This window comes from Acinonyx jubatus, chromosome B2, assembly GCF_027475565.1.
Source record: "Acinonyx jubatus isolate Ajub_Pintada_27869175 chromosome B2, VMU_Ajub_asm_v1.0, whole genome shotgun sequence".
In the NCBI taxonomy this organism is placed as follows: domain Eukaryota; kingdom Metazoa; phylum Chordata; class Mammalia; order Carnivora; family Felidae; genus Acinonyx; species Acinonyx jubatus.
In genome coordinates this window covers 87,087,798-87,101,701 of record NC_069385.1, presented here as the reverse complement: position 1 = coordinate 87,101,701, position 13,904 = coordinate 87,087,798, and the positions used below count along the sequence as shown (strand labels likewise).

The 13,904-nt window shown below is 39.2% G+C and overlaps 1 protein-coding gene across 9 annotated transcripts in view; it reads left to right on the top strand.

Moving 5' to 3' along the window:
- The first annotated feature begins 1,707 nt into the window (after positions 1-1,707).
- FAM135A (family with sequence similarity 135 member A) overlaps positions 1,708-13,904 on the top strand; it is a 120,358-nt gene continuing 108,161 nt past the window's right edge. For 7 of the 9 annotated variants that reach the window (XM_027057487.2, XM_027057480.2, XM_027057477.2 and 4 more), the window contains exons 1-2: positions 1,708-1,846; positions 3,474-3,562. The gene's annotated coding sequence lies outside the window, so the exon portion shown is untranslated. The remainder of the gene's footprint in view (positions 1,847-3,473; positions 3,563-13,904) is intronic. The other 2 variants (XM_053222608.1, XM_027057476.2) reach the window with 1 other exon arrangement.

Here is a 13,904-nt window from a genome sequence, read left to right as displayed (position 1 = left end):
AGAAATTATATGACATATTCAACATTTTGGTATAAAATAGGCTTTGTGTTACATGGTTTTGCCCAACTGCAGGCTAATGTAGGTATTCTGAGCACATTTAAGGGAGGCTAGGCTAGGCTGTGTATGCTTTGTAAGTTAGATGTATTTCATACATTTTCAACTCAATATTTTTTTTTTTTTTTTGAGAGAGAGAGCGCGCCCAAGTAGGGTTGGCGCAGAGAAAGGGAGACACACAATCCCAAGCAGGCCCTAGGCTCTGAGCTGTCAGCACAGAGCCCAACAAGGGACTCAAACCCACAAACAGCAAGATCATGACCTGAGCCCATGACCTGAGTCGAGGTCAGATGCTTAACTGACTGAGCCACCTAGGCACCCCAATTTTCTTTAAGTATTTATTTTCAAAGAGAGAGTGCACTACCAGTGGGGTAGGGGCAGAGAGAGGGGGAGAGAATTCCGAACAGGCTCTGTGTTGTTGGAGCAGAACCTGACAGAGGGCCTCGAACTCAGACACCATTGAGATCATGACCTGAGCTAAGATGGAGAGTGGGATGCTTAATCAACTGAGCCACCCAGGCAACCCCAACTCACAATATTCTCAATATATGATGGGTTTATAAGGTCATAACTCTGTCATAACTCAAGGAAGATCTGTATTCCCAAATAAGTGCACAAACCCTTTTCTTTTGAATTCATTTTTATTAAAACATACCTACAAAATTTACCATTTTAACCTTTTTATAACTACAGTTCAGTGCCATTAAGTACGCTTATTGTTCTACATCCATCAACACTATTCATCCTCCAAATTCACTTTTAACACATACCACAGCCACAATTTCCTTTTTTTCATTAACTTTGCTTTAGTAACACAGCTACAAAAAATTCGCCTGGATTACATTCAGAAACTGGGATTAGAAAGTAAATCACAAGATTATCCTTCACGGGCTAACCAAATCATAGGCTTCTTTTAATGGAATTTCAAAGCTAAAGACTTCACTTCATCGCCCCCTCTCCCCGCCTTTGTGGGCATCAGTAACCTAGCAGTAACCATAGCAGCATCCACGATCTCTCCAAAAATGCAAGAAGTCCCTAAAAGCCAGCAGTTTTGAGCCAGCGTGGATTTCCTGCAGCTTCCTTTCCTACTGCGCAAGGGGAGTAGCGCAGGGACTAGGCTCTTTATCCAGGACGGCAGCCAAAAGGTCAGGAAGAGCGAATAAAAATCAACGTGAGAAATAGAGCTGAAGTCACAGCACTCCCTCCTTTTGCGATCCTCCTATGCCCTCCTCTTCAGCATGAAACACAAACTCTCCCCTTGTTTCTTTAAACCCCTAGTCAGACACTTCTGCAGGGGTTCGCGCATTTTATTGACGCAAAACTCCCGTTCTCGCGAGAGCTTGGGATAGAGAGCCGAATAGAGTGGATAAATCCCGAAATCTGTTGGCACTGGCACTTGAGAGGCTTGGAACGCGGGGGGAGGGGCGGGGCTAAGTGTTTGCAAGGGGCGGGGCCTAGCCTCAGAGAGGGGAGGGACCAGGGAGGAACGGGGAGGCGAGAGAAGGCCGGGGGCGGGGCCGCAGGGCCGGAGACCTGTTGATCGCAGGTAGCGCTGGCTGGCCGGGAATCCCTCGAGACTGGGGCGACTGCGCATGCCCACTGGCCGTGGTGGGCCGGTAGCCGAGCGGCGGTGACGAACCGGCTCCTCCGCTGCGGTGGTTGCGGTTGCTGCGATGGCGATGTGAGGGGCCCGGGGCGGGATGGTGCTGACCCGGGTAGGGCCGTCTTTTTCCAGCAGGACAACGAGTTCCTCCGTCCGACAGGCAGTGGAGGAGGCCGAACCCGGCGAAAGGTAAGCCTCTGTCTTCACCGTCTCCCCGGGTTCCCTACACCCAGGACCCCTCCCTCCCTCCCTCTTTCCCACGGGCCCGGCAGGAAGCGGCCTCCTTCTCCTTGTCCCCGCTCGCCCGCTGCGGCCCCTCGTCCAGCGGCTGCCCGTCGGAGCCCAGCCCTGGGCTCCGGCGGCTGCCCTTCGGAGCCCAGCCCTGGCCCGCTGAAGGTCGGTGGGGACGGCTGTGCAGAGTGCCCTCCGGGTGGCGAGGAGCCACGGCGCTCACCGGGTGCTCCCTGCCGCCCCTGCGGCATGTTCTTCGGCCGGCTCTTCCTGAACCTCACTCCAGTTCCCAGACCTCGCCTGCCCTTCGCCGTCTGCTCCATCCTCGCCGCTCTGTCCTCCCTTTACCCCTCTTTCGTAGTTCTGCTCTTTCATCCCCTCTTCCCACGTGCCTTTCTCTCGGCTGGTCTCTCCGTTGAGGCAGTGTATCCTTTTGCTCCCCTCGATTGCTTCCATCTCGCTGTGCATCCCTAGTCTGGCTCTTCTTCCTGACTCTCCTTACCCTCACCGACCAAGTTTGCCTCTGTGATTTCTTCCTTGGCTCTCTTCTCATTTTTCTGTTGTCGGCACATCTTCGTTCTCTTTTGTGAGTTTACGATTGTGTGTTTGCTTTAATGTCGTTTTGCGCTGGAGTTCCTTCGGTGCCCCACCTTACCTTCGCAGGCCCTTACTCCCATAATCTTTAGCTCTTTTTGGTACCCTGTTTCATCGGTTTCCGTCTGATGGCTCGCGTCCTCCCGTCCTTTTCCTTTATTCCTTTATTTCTGTTATCTAATCTTGGGTGTTTCTCTCTCTCTCTCTCTCTCTCTCTCTCTCAAACTGCTTTTGGTGTTTTTAGGTTTTGTTTTGTTTTTGTTTTTTGCTTTTTCATAGCCTCTTCAGTCTGTTTTACTTTTCATTATATCTCTGAAGAGTTGTCTCTTGTGCTTTCTACCTAAGCTAGGTATCCTCTCAGTATTCTTAATTCAGCTTCCAATTTAATAAAATCTCTTCTATCGCTTTTCTTCCCTCACTGGGAATATCATCAAAAGAGTGACAGTCGCAATAAACCTCTTATATTTACTGATTGAACCTTTAATTTCTAAGAATTACGTTTATATGTCAGAAGAAGTAAGTTGAATGTAGACTTGATGAAAGTATAAAGGGTTAAGATTTGTTAAAGGCTGATCTACAAACATAAGGTTAAAATTTGGAAATTTTGTTGCCCTTCAGTAAATACAGTTGTCCAAGAGCTGACCTTAAATGAAATTTAACAAATTTTATTTTAGAGAATTCGTTAATTTGCTATTTTATATATTTACTATTGCAACTGATTGCATCATTTTCTTGAGGGTCTCTGTTCTCTTTAATAAATGCATATAATTTCTACTAATTTAAGAATAGGTGTAATGTGCCTACTGAATGAAAAATATGTGAGAATAGAAGTATTAAATTTTTGAATTGGGCAAAAGACCTTTCTAACCAGTGTTGGAGCCCCCACCATTTAATTTACATAAAACCGCTCTGTTTAAATAATGGTGTAGTATTTTATTTTGAAGGCATCTGCTGAAGCAGTTACTTTCAGTGAAGTTTGCCTTTATTCTAGGGTTGAAGATCAACTGGATTATGTATTTCATTCTGGAATCTCAAAGCAGTCCACAAACAGTAAATTCTTCCTTACATTGTCTATGTCAGGTAGGACTTAAAGTTTTCTGTTTCTGTTGTACAGAAGGGAGACACCAAGGCAAAAAAATGTAGTTTCTTATTCAAAGTGATACTAGAAATAAAAGTGGAGGGAAATACAATTTAGGATCCAGTGTCATTAAGCCACACCTCTGTTGGAAGAACCAGCAATTATTGTGTGTGGTAAGAGGTGATGAACTCCTCAACTTTTAAGACTTTTTTAAAGTGATTTTTCCAATGCAGATAGAGATAACTGCTGCTTCTGAAGGAAGCTTTCCATCTTTCAAAGACAAATCTTTTTTATTTTTAGGTAGCAATTCATGAAAAAAGTAAATGCCTACAAATTCTTGTTGGTTTTTTTTTTTTGTTTTGTTTTGTTTTTTTTTTTTTTAGTGTGTTGATTCTGTGCTCTTAGAAATTAAAAAAAAAAAAATATGGTGGACAATAGGCACAGGACTTGAAGTCAGAAGATCTAAACTAGGGGCATCTGGTAGCTCAGTCGGTTAAGTGCCTAACTTCGGCTCCGGTCATGATTTCACAGTTCATGAGTTCCAGCCCCAGGTCGGGCTCTGTGCTGACAGCTCAGAGCCTGGAGCGTGTTTCAGATTCGGTGTCTCCCTCTCTCTGTCTGTCCCCCAGTCGCGTGCTTGCTCTCTCTCTCCCTCTCTGTCTCTCTCAAAAGTAAATAAACATTGAGAAGATCTAAACTATTATGATGACTCATGACATTAATTTGTAGAAGCCACTTAACCTCTATAGGTAGGTGTTTCTACCTGTAATAAGTGGGTAAAAAAGGTGGCCACTCAGTGATCTTTCAGTGGCAAAGAAAGCCTTATTTAAAGATACTTAGGGCCACCACAGGCAAAAGTTGCTATATAAATACTTTATTTCCATCTCTTTTAGACTGTGTAAGAGAATAATTGAATGCTTAAATTCCAGATCAAACTGGAACTTCAATTTTTTAATCTAATTTTAGACTTCTGTGAAAAATCTAGTAGAGTGCTGGTGAACTATATACTAGCTTATACTAATGTTCATATTACAATGAAACAGATACTGTTGCATTCAGTATATAGAATTAAAATGCCCTTTGTCAGGATTTGACACTGAGAAATGTAGGAGTTATTCATGTAACTTTGGTTACCTACATAATTTTCTGTTGTCTTATATTTTAGTTTTGTTTATTGTAAAAATACACCCTTGACAGTGGGGGTTGTTTAGGAATTAGAAAGGGCAAGAATTTCCTTCACTTTGATTCTGGGAATTGAGGAAAAACTGCATAAAAATGAATGTTGTGGTATGTATCTGTGTGTATTTAAGTGAATGGCTACAGGTGGGTGCACATAGATTTGAAATGAGGAATGTGGTTTTTTTTTTAATATTTTAATGTCTTTATTTTTGAGAGAGAGAGAAAGACACACAGAGCATGAGTGGGGGAGGGATAGAGAGAGAGGGAGACACAGAATAGGAAGCAGGCTCTAGGCTCTGAGCTGTCAGCACAGAGCCTGATGCAGGGCTCGAACTCATGAACTGTGAGGTCATGACCTGAGCCGAAGTTGGATGCTTAACCGACTGAGCCACCCAGGCACCTCGAGGAATGTGTTTTTTATTTTTCTTTTCCTTGAGTTGTTTGTCAAGAAGAAAATCTGGAAATGAATAAGAATAAGCAGAATGGTGATACAAAAATAAAAGCTAAATGAACTCAATGATTTTTTAGAAAAGTTACAAAGCACTGGTTGTTAGGTCTAGATTTTTCAGAAGGAAGAGTGAAACAGCTCCATAATGGGTTTCACCATTTTATTTTTAAAGATAAGCATTTTTTAATAAGTGCATACTTAGTTATCAGTAATGTGCTAAATTTAATAAAAATTAGCGTCTTTTTTCTTAACAGGAATATAGAGGTGCCAGGCATATTATCCCAGATTATACTAGGTCTCTCCTGCTTGAATAACGCCTTCTTATTTTGATGAAATAATCCTTATGAGCTATCTCTCAACCAAAACAATATCCTGAGAAAATATAGCATATTTCCTTTTATGGGATTAAGTCGATTTACACCATCCATAATACAGAAAGTATTTCTACATTATATTGTCAATATAGAAGTCTATAATTAATAGTATTTTGGAACATTTCTGTCAAGTTTTATGAAATGTCCTTTTGCTACAGTTCTTAATATAATCAAAAATAGAAGTATTCCTTTTTGAAATCCCCTTGAAGTTGTCTTATGGGATGCAGCTGCTTCATTCAATATTGTTTTAAGGTCATTGGTATCTCTGACATCTGCTGCTTGATGTCTTCAAGTTGCCAGTAAGTCATGGCCTGCAACTGGAAGTACTGCTCACTGTAAATGTCTAAACAGCAAGGTCAGGGCTTATTGACAGTCACAGTTTCAGACCTTAGAAGCCTATATTTCCTTTGCCATCACCTTTGTCTTCTGGAATTGAGGACCCCATATGTTAAAACCACCCTCATTTGTCCTCAGGCTTACTGAAAATTCATTCTTTTCCTCAGGAGGGTAAGATTAGAGTATAGGTGTCACTAGTCCTATTCTATAAAATTAGTAATTTTTTTTCAAAGTATGATAATTATATAATATAATGCTTGCCAAGGGCCCCAGTTTTGTAGAAGAGTTCTGAAATAGCCCTCCAGTTAGGGGGAACCAAAGAAATATCTTTAGGGAGTGAAATCAGTAGAAAAAATTTTTGAATAGAGAGTTGTAATATTCACGTTTCCTTCTTTTTTCCCCTGGTTTTTCTCAACACCTAAGATCTTAGTGGAAGCCAACTCTTTTCCCTTTAAGGTCTGATGGCCTGTAAATGACAATATATATTTTTAAGTTTATTTATTTTGAGAGAGAGAGAGTGCAAGCACAAGCAGGGGAGGGGTAGAGAGAGAGGGAGAGAGGGAATCCCAAGCAGGCTGTACGCAGTCAGAGCAGAGACCGACATGGGGCTCTATCTCACAAACTGCAAGATCATACCTAAGCTGAAACCAAGAGCCTATCGCTTAACCTACTGAGCCACCTAGGCACCTCCTAAATCACAATATTTTTAAACCACGAAATTGAAACTGGTAATAAAAACCTATTTAGTTGAGTTACATTGTTTCTCTAAATGAAGTCTTATTTTAAAAATTGAGATAAGGGGCACCTTATCAGTTAAGCATCTGACTCTAGATCTCAGCACAAGTCTTGATCTCAGGGTCATGAATTCAAGTCCTGCATTTTGGGCTATGTGCTGGACATGAAGCCTACTTAAAAAAAATTAACATATTGAGATGTAAGGAATTGTTGAATCACTTTATTGTACACCTAAAGCTGATATAATACTGTATTTTAACTATACTGGAATTAAAATAAAAACCTAATAAAAAAAAGGAAAAAAAGTTGACATAAAATAAAATCATAGTATCAGCTATTTATTGAGCACCATGTAACCAAGTACCATGCTTATGGCTTCGTGTGTGTGTGTGTGTATAAAATCTTTTTAATTCTTACCTTTTGACCTAGAAGTTACAAATATTTCCCCATTTGAGAAAAGTAAGATTTAGTAAGTCTGGATTAGAAGCCACATCTCTCTGACATCAAAGTTACTGCTAGACTAAAGAAAGCAAGAAAGCATAGACTTTTATGAAAGCATTGTTTGTTTCTTAGAATATTTTTCAAAGAGGGGTTCCTGGGTGGCTCAGTAGGTTAAGCATCCAACTTCAGCTCGGGTCATGATCTCACCATTCATGAATTTGAGCCCTGTGTCAGGCTCTGTGCTAGGAGCCTGGAGCCTGCTTTGGATTTGGTGTCTCCCTGTCTCTCTTCCCTTCCCCCATTCACACTCTGTCTCTCTCTCAAAATAAATAAATATTTAAAAAATTTTTTTAAATTATTTTTTATAGTTATTCATTTTTGAGAGACAGAGAGACAGAGCACATGTGGGGGAGAAACAGAGAGGGAGGCACAGAATCTGAAGCAGGCTCCAGGCTCTGAGCTGTCAGCACAGAACCCAATGTGGGACTTGAACTCATGGACCGTGAGATCATGACCTAAGCCAAAGTCAAACACTTAACTGACTGAACCACCCAGGCGTCCCCCCAATTTTTTTTTTAAAAATAATAGTTTTCGAAGAGAGCATTATACTTATTTTTGTTCTGGTTCTGAGCTTTGTTGTCTGTTGAGATAACCAATATGATGAAATATTTTAAGGGATGCTGGGCAGCTCCCTGAACTAGGTAGTAGATAATGGCTGTGGTTCTTTGTGAATTTCTCTTCATGTTAAAAGAGGTAACTAGTTTTTGGTCATTTGGGCTATTCTTGTTTTTTTTTTAAGTAAATAATAACATACTACATTCAAAGGAATTCTGTATTAAGTTACTGGCAGATTTGTTTTATGTCATTGATGTGTCCCTGAAAAGTTTATGTGAGCTGGGTTTAATAAATTAAATCTGTTTTCTCATTGTTGATATAATGTCAGAGGTAGCTTTCATTAAGTGTCCCATAATGAGCAATAGAAGTTATTTGTCTGTTTATGTCATTCTCATTTAGTAAGTCAACCATGGGAATACTCTGAGAAGTTACCAACATTCTTTCAGTGTTTAAAAAAAATTCTTTGTATGGATTTTCTATCACATTAATACAGTTATCCAAAGTGAAGAATGCTTTTTTTTTTAATGCTTATTTATTTATTTTGATTGAGAGAGAGAGCATGTACATGAGCTGGGGGAGGGGCAGAAAGAGAGAGAGAGAGAAAGAGAATCCTAGTGCCTGACATGGGGCTCAGTCTCACGAATGGTGATCATGACCTGAGCTGAAATTTAGACTCAGATACTTAACCTACTAAGCCACCCACGCACCACCAAAGTGAACAGTATTTTGTTTTGAGAATGCTTTCTTCTTAATCTAAGTGCCAGTTCTAAGATTAGTAATCATGTATTTCTCTTTTATTAGATAATAATTGTTCAAAACCAAATTTTAAAGAAATTAGAAGATAACAGTGCCTTTACAACTTCAGATTTTGTGTTTCTAGGTGTGGGATGTGAGACATTTGAAGATTTCATAATTAGAGAAAAATGCTAATTACATGGAAAATTAAATGTGGTTAATTTATCAAGGATTATTTTTTCCATTAATGCTGCATTCTGATTTCAGTTTTTCTTTTAGTGGGGGCATATTTATCTCATGGCTTGACGATTATTCAATCTATTTCCAAAACAGGTCAGGTGTGGACTTTACAATTATGTAAGTTTAAATTTAGGCCCTGTAGTTTGGCACATTTGAAGGTTTTGTCATTTTTCCAGTATTTCTTAACTGTAATCTTGGATAAGTTATATACACGTTTTGCTCTTTAGTTCCCTTACCTGTAAAGTGGAGTAATGATAGCTCTTTTCAGATTTTTATGAGAATTAAATGAAATCACATAGTTAAAGTTACTGGTATAATAGTAGGTACTCCAAAAAGTTCTGAATGTTTGTATTTGGTTTCAATTTGATAGTGCTGTTGGGTTTATATCTGATATCAGTAGAGAAACATACAGCTATTTCAAATATACTTTGTCTATCAAGCTGTTCTCATTATTTTCCCTTTGGAAGGTCTCCTCTTCCCCTGTGTCTAAAAGAGAAGAATTTAGTACTCTTTTCTCTTCTTAAATATTTCTGTAATTTGGGCAGTATAGTATATGGCTGACTCTCAGGAATTCATTGTGATGAGTAATCACTAGCAGCAAAAGTTTCTAGACCAGTGATCTTCCTTAATTTACATCTTCCTTAGTAGATAAGCTCATCTTCACTGTGAATCAGTTTTTGAAATGAGAGATGTTACTGATGAAAGTGTGTTGTGCATGTGAAATATTGTGAAGGCAAAAAGAGAGTTAAAAGCCATCTGAATGGTATGAACTTCAGAGTCAGGCAAGTGACAGGTGGCTTGGCCATTTTAGAGCAGGATATAATACAGTGACTTAGCATGTTTAGCCCCTGCAAGAGGGAGCTTACAAAGCTGAGCAGGGTGTCAGGGCTTCAGCCAAACAGAAAGAGAACTAAATGTAAATCAAGAAATAACATATTCAGATGTTTAGATATTTAGACTGATATTTAGACTGAACCAACCAATGTAGACTTAACCAATTTAGGTGGCCAGAATTATACCAGATGGCAGGGTTAGGGATGCACGACTAATCCAGATATCACTGGTTGATTGTTCTCAGTTTGCTGTTGTGTAGTCTGACTTGGTCAGGATTAGCTCAAAGACTGTAGGGGCCTGAGCCTATGTAGATTGGAGTTCTACAATGCTCTAGGTGAGTGGGATTTAGAAAAGGTGGCAGCTCAGCACACTCCCATGCCCAAAGTACACATCTTCAGACTTTTCTCAGTTTGCTGTAGCACTTGACTGTTATAAGAGTACTTTTTTCACAAAGTGGGAGAACAGCATTTTGAAGGCTTCTGAAGGTGCTCCTATTTTGAGCTTCCTGCTTATTCATTAGGAGAAGGCCCAAGAAAATGAATCCAAAGCTGACTAGCTAGTAACAAATGGATTGAGTTAACCTCCTTCTTTGTTCCCATCATATTCGTATTTAACATATTTGAATTGAACTGTACATATTAGATGCTTTCCTCTGTTGGTCCCAGATCCCAAATGTCAGTCTCAGGTCCCACATCTCTCTCAAAGTGTAAACCCCTCATCTATTTGGGCTTGAAATGTGTTGTTCCTTCATTTGGTATCAGTTCCTATATGTCTGTCATATTTTGAGTTTCTCGCTATATTGAATATGAACATTTAAAGATGTGTTTATTTTTTGTACAATATGGCCCCTAAATGCAAGGTTACTGTGTTTAGTGTTCAGCTGAAGAAACAGTGAATTTTTTCCTAAAGCTGGAAAACAAAGTGAAACGTGTTTTACTCACTGGTAAATGGTATATTGATTGTCAACGTGGAGCCTTTCTAGGGGAATTTTAAGAGTAACTTGGCCCAATTTGCATTCCCACCAACAGTGCAAGAGGGTTCCCGTTTCTCCACATCCTCTCCAGCATCTATAGTCTCCTGATTTGTTCATTTTGGCCACTCTGACTGGCGTGAGGTGATACCTGAGTGTGGTTTTGATTTGTATTTCCCTGATGAGGAGCGACGCTGAACATCTTTTCATGTGCCTGTTGGCCATCCGGATGTCTTCTTTAGAGAAGTGTCTATTCATGTTTTCTGCAAAACTTTCTAGTAGCTACATTTTAAAAAATAAAATAAGCTAGGAAAATTAATTTTTATAATATATTTTATTTAACCCAACATATCTAAAATATTATTTCAAGATGTGATAAATATATAAACATATTAATGAGATATTTATGTTCTTTTTCTGTACTAAGTCTTTGAAATCTAGTGTGTACTTTATGCTTAGAGCATATCTCAATTAGTGTACTACATTTTTAACAGTTAAAATAGAACATAGTCCTATGATAAAGTTATGTTCAGTGGAAAAATTTATACTGTGTTAGTGTTTGGATTAAAATTTAAATTACTAAAAAAAAATAAATAAAATTTAAATTACTTTAAAATTAAAAATTCAGTTCTTCGGTCACCATAGTCACATTTTAATTGTTCAATAGCCAGGTGTGTCTAGGGGCCACTGTGTTGGACAGAGCAGCTCTAGAGGGCCAAGAACTTCTCTTGCAGGTTAACAGGTGACTTTGTTTCTTTGGAAGTAAGCTATATTTTCCTGAGGTATTATAAGGTAATTGTCAGATTGTTCTCCCTGTCAGTATAAGAGCCTTTCAGTATAAATTTCCCATTTAGTATCAGAGTCAGTTTCTGTTTGAGGCCCCCAGTGCCTTCTTTGGATTGGAGTTTGTAGTTTAGTCAGCTAAATTCTCTTAGGGACCTAGGTAATGGCCCAGGAAGGAATCCTACTTCAACAGACCTCTCAAATTATTCTGTTTAGCTACTTTGCTAGGTCCAGGAAACAGAAAGAACAATTTAGTCTCAGGTAAATCAGTTTATCCCCGTAGCTCCAAATGCTCAGATTAAAGTGACATATTCTAAGCCAGCAAGCTGACTGTGGAGCAGAGTTCCCAGACATCATCTGGGTAAAAGGAAAGATGTTCTTTCTTCACCTTCTTTCATTCTTAAGAGAGGACAGGCCAGGATTTTTCTGTTTCATGAAAGATCCTTTTCCTGAGGAGCAGAATGCCTAAGAATCTGTGTTAGTGAGAGATTGCAAACTCTAAATGCACTTTTCCTGTAGATGAATTTGATTTGAACTACATAGGTATTGTTTGTTTGTTTTTGTTTATTTTTTAGCTGTTTGGCAACATCTGAAGTTTAGTAGATTTCATCTTTAGAAAAAAATTTTTTCCAATTTCTCCTTGAAAACTTAGAACTGCTGACATCTCTGGGCCAGCAAGAATTGGCTATACCTATGTGGCAGTTGCTCCCTGTAATGGGAAAAGGGAAGTTTATGAGTTTATGAGAAGAGAATCACACAGATCCCCTTTGACTGTGAGAGTCCTCTGAGTTTTTCTTGTCCTTCTCTTTTTGCCTATTCTCCTTTTCCTTTAGTCCTTCTTTGAAATTTTTCTTCTACCAATACTTAAACATAAAAATAATTGTTTACTCCTTTTTTGAGGGGGAATGAAAATCAGATTTATCAGCATCACTCTGTCTATACCTGTACATGTATTATATATTTCTACTTAGAGAATAATCAATAAAAAGACATGGATTTGAGAAAAATGAGACAGTAACAATAGAACAAAAAACAGCAGAATACGAGAGGAAGAGTGAAAGAAGTTACAAACAGACCTAGAACATATGCTAGTAAAGGAATTTTATCATAAAAGTTTATTCATGCATGTCTCTTGTTTTCCTTATATCAGTGTAATAATTCCTTTCTTCAAGTTGGTTGGGTTTAAATAGAAAAATAGTTACATTTAATATTTATGGAAGAGTCCATGTTAATTTGTTAAATCTTTGTTAAATATTAAATTGAGTGCCTACTGGGTGTCAGGCAGTGGGGAGACAGCTGTGAACAGAGTAGTCAGAAATCCTGCCTTTAGGGGTGTCTGGGTGGCTTAGGGACACCTGGGTAGCTCGGTCAGTAAAGCGTCCAACTTTGGTTCAGGTCATGATCTCGTGGTTCATGAGTTTGGGCCCTGCATTGAGCTCTCTGCTGTCAGCGTGGAGACAGCTTCAGATTCTCTGTCCCCTCTCTCTCTGCCTCTCCCCTAGTGGCAGGTGCTCTCTCTCTCTCTCTGCCTTTTTCTCTCTCAAAAAAAAAAAAAGATTAAAAAAAAAAGAAGAATTCCTGCCATTATAAAGCTTACATGTTAGTGGGGAAAAATAATAAAAACTGATAAATTAAAGCCTTTCATTTGTTAGATGGAGATAAGTTTGAGGGAAAACAAAAAAACATAAGGGAGGAAAAAGGATGTACCAGGAGAGTTACTATTTATTTTTTTTTTTTTTGAGAGTTACTATTTTAGATAGTGTGCCCAGGAAAGGGCTATTTGAGTTCAAGACTGGAAAGAGATGGAAGAGTGATTCATTAAAATATTGGGAGGGAGGGGCGCCTGGGTGGCTTGGTCGGTTAAGCGTCCGACTTCGGCTCAGGTCATGATCTCCCAAGTTGTGAGTTGGAGCCCTGTGTGGGGCTCTGTGCTGACAGCTCAGAGCCTGGAGCCTGTTTCAGATTCTGTGTCTCCCTCTCTCTGTGACCCTCCCCCATTCATGCTCTGTCTCTCTCTGTCTCAAAAATAAATAAACGTTAAAAAAAAATTAAAAAAATAAAATAAAATATTGGGAGGGAAGAGTGTTCCAGAGAACAAATGGAAATGTCCTGGAGTAGGAATATATTTGGTGTGTTTGAGGAATAGCAAGGAAACTAGTGGGCGGAGTGGTAGGAGATAAGGTCAGAGAAGTTATAGAAGATACAGATTATATGAAGCCAACATATAGGCTGTCGTAAGGGAATTTTACTGAGTATTGTGGGAAACCACTGAAGGTTTGGAAGAGAGGAAAGAGATATAATTTAGATTCTTTTCAAATAATATATATTATATAACATTAAAATATACTACAAATTATGTATAACTGTATAGTATTAAATATATATGTTATGCAGTATATAAAGGATAATCTGGCTGCTTCTTTTGCAAATAGTTTGCAGTGGGTGGCATATTAGAGTATAGGTTAGTTGTTGTTGCTGTAACAAAGAGTTATAAGATATAAAAGGCTGAGCAGTCTGGATAGGTAGGACATCTGTGCTCTGTGAAGCTATTCAGGAGTCCAGAATCTTTCCATCTTTTTGTTTTACCATTCTTTGGGGTTTTGTCCTGATTTGCATGGTCAAAACTAGATCACTATCAAGAAGATGTTCCCCCT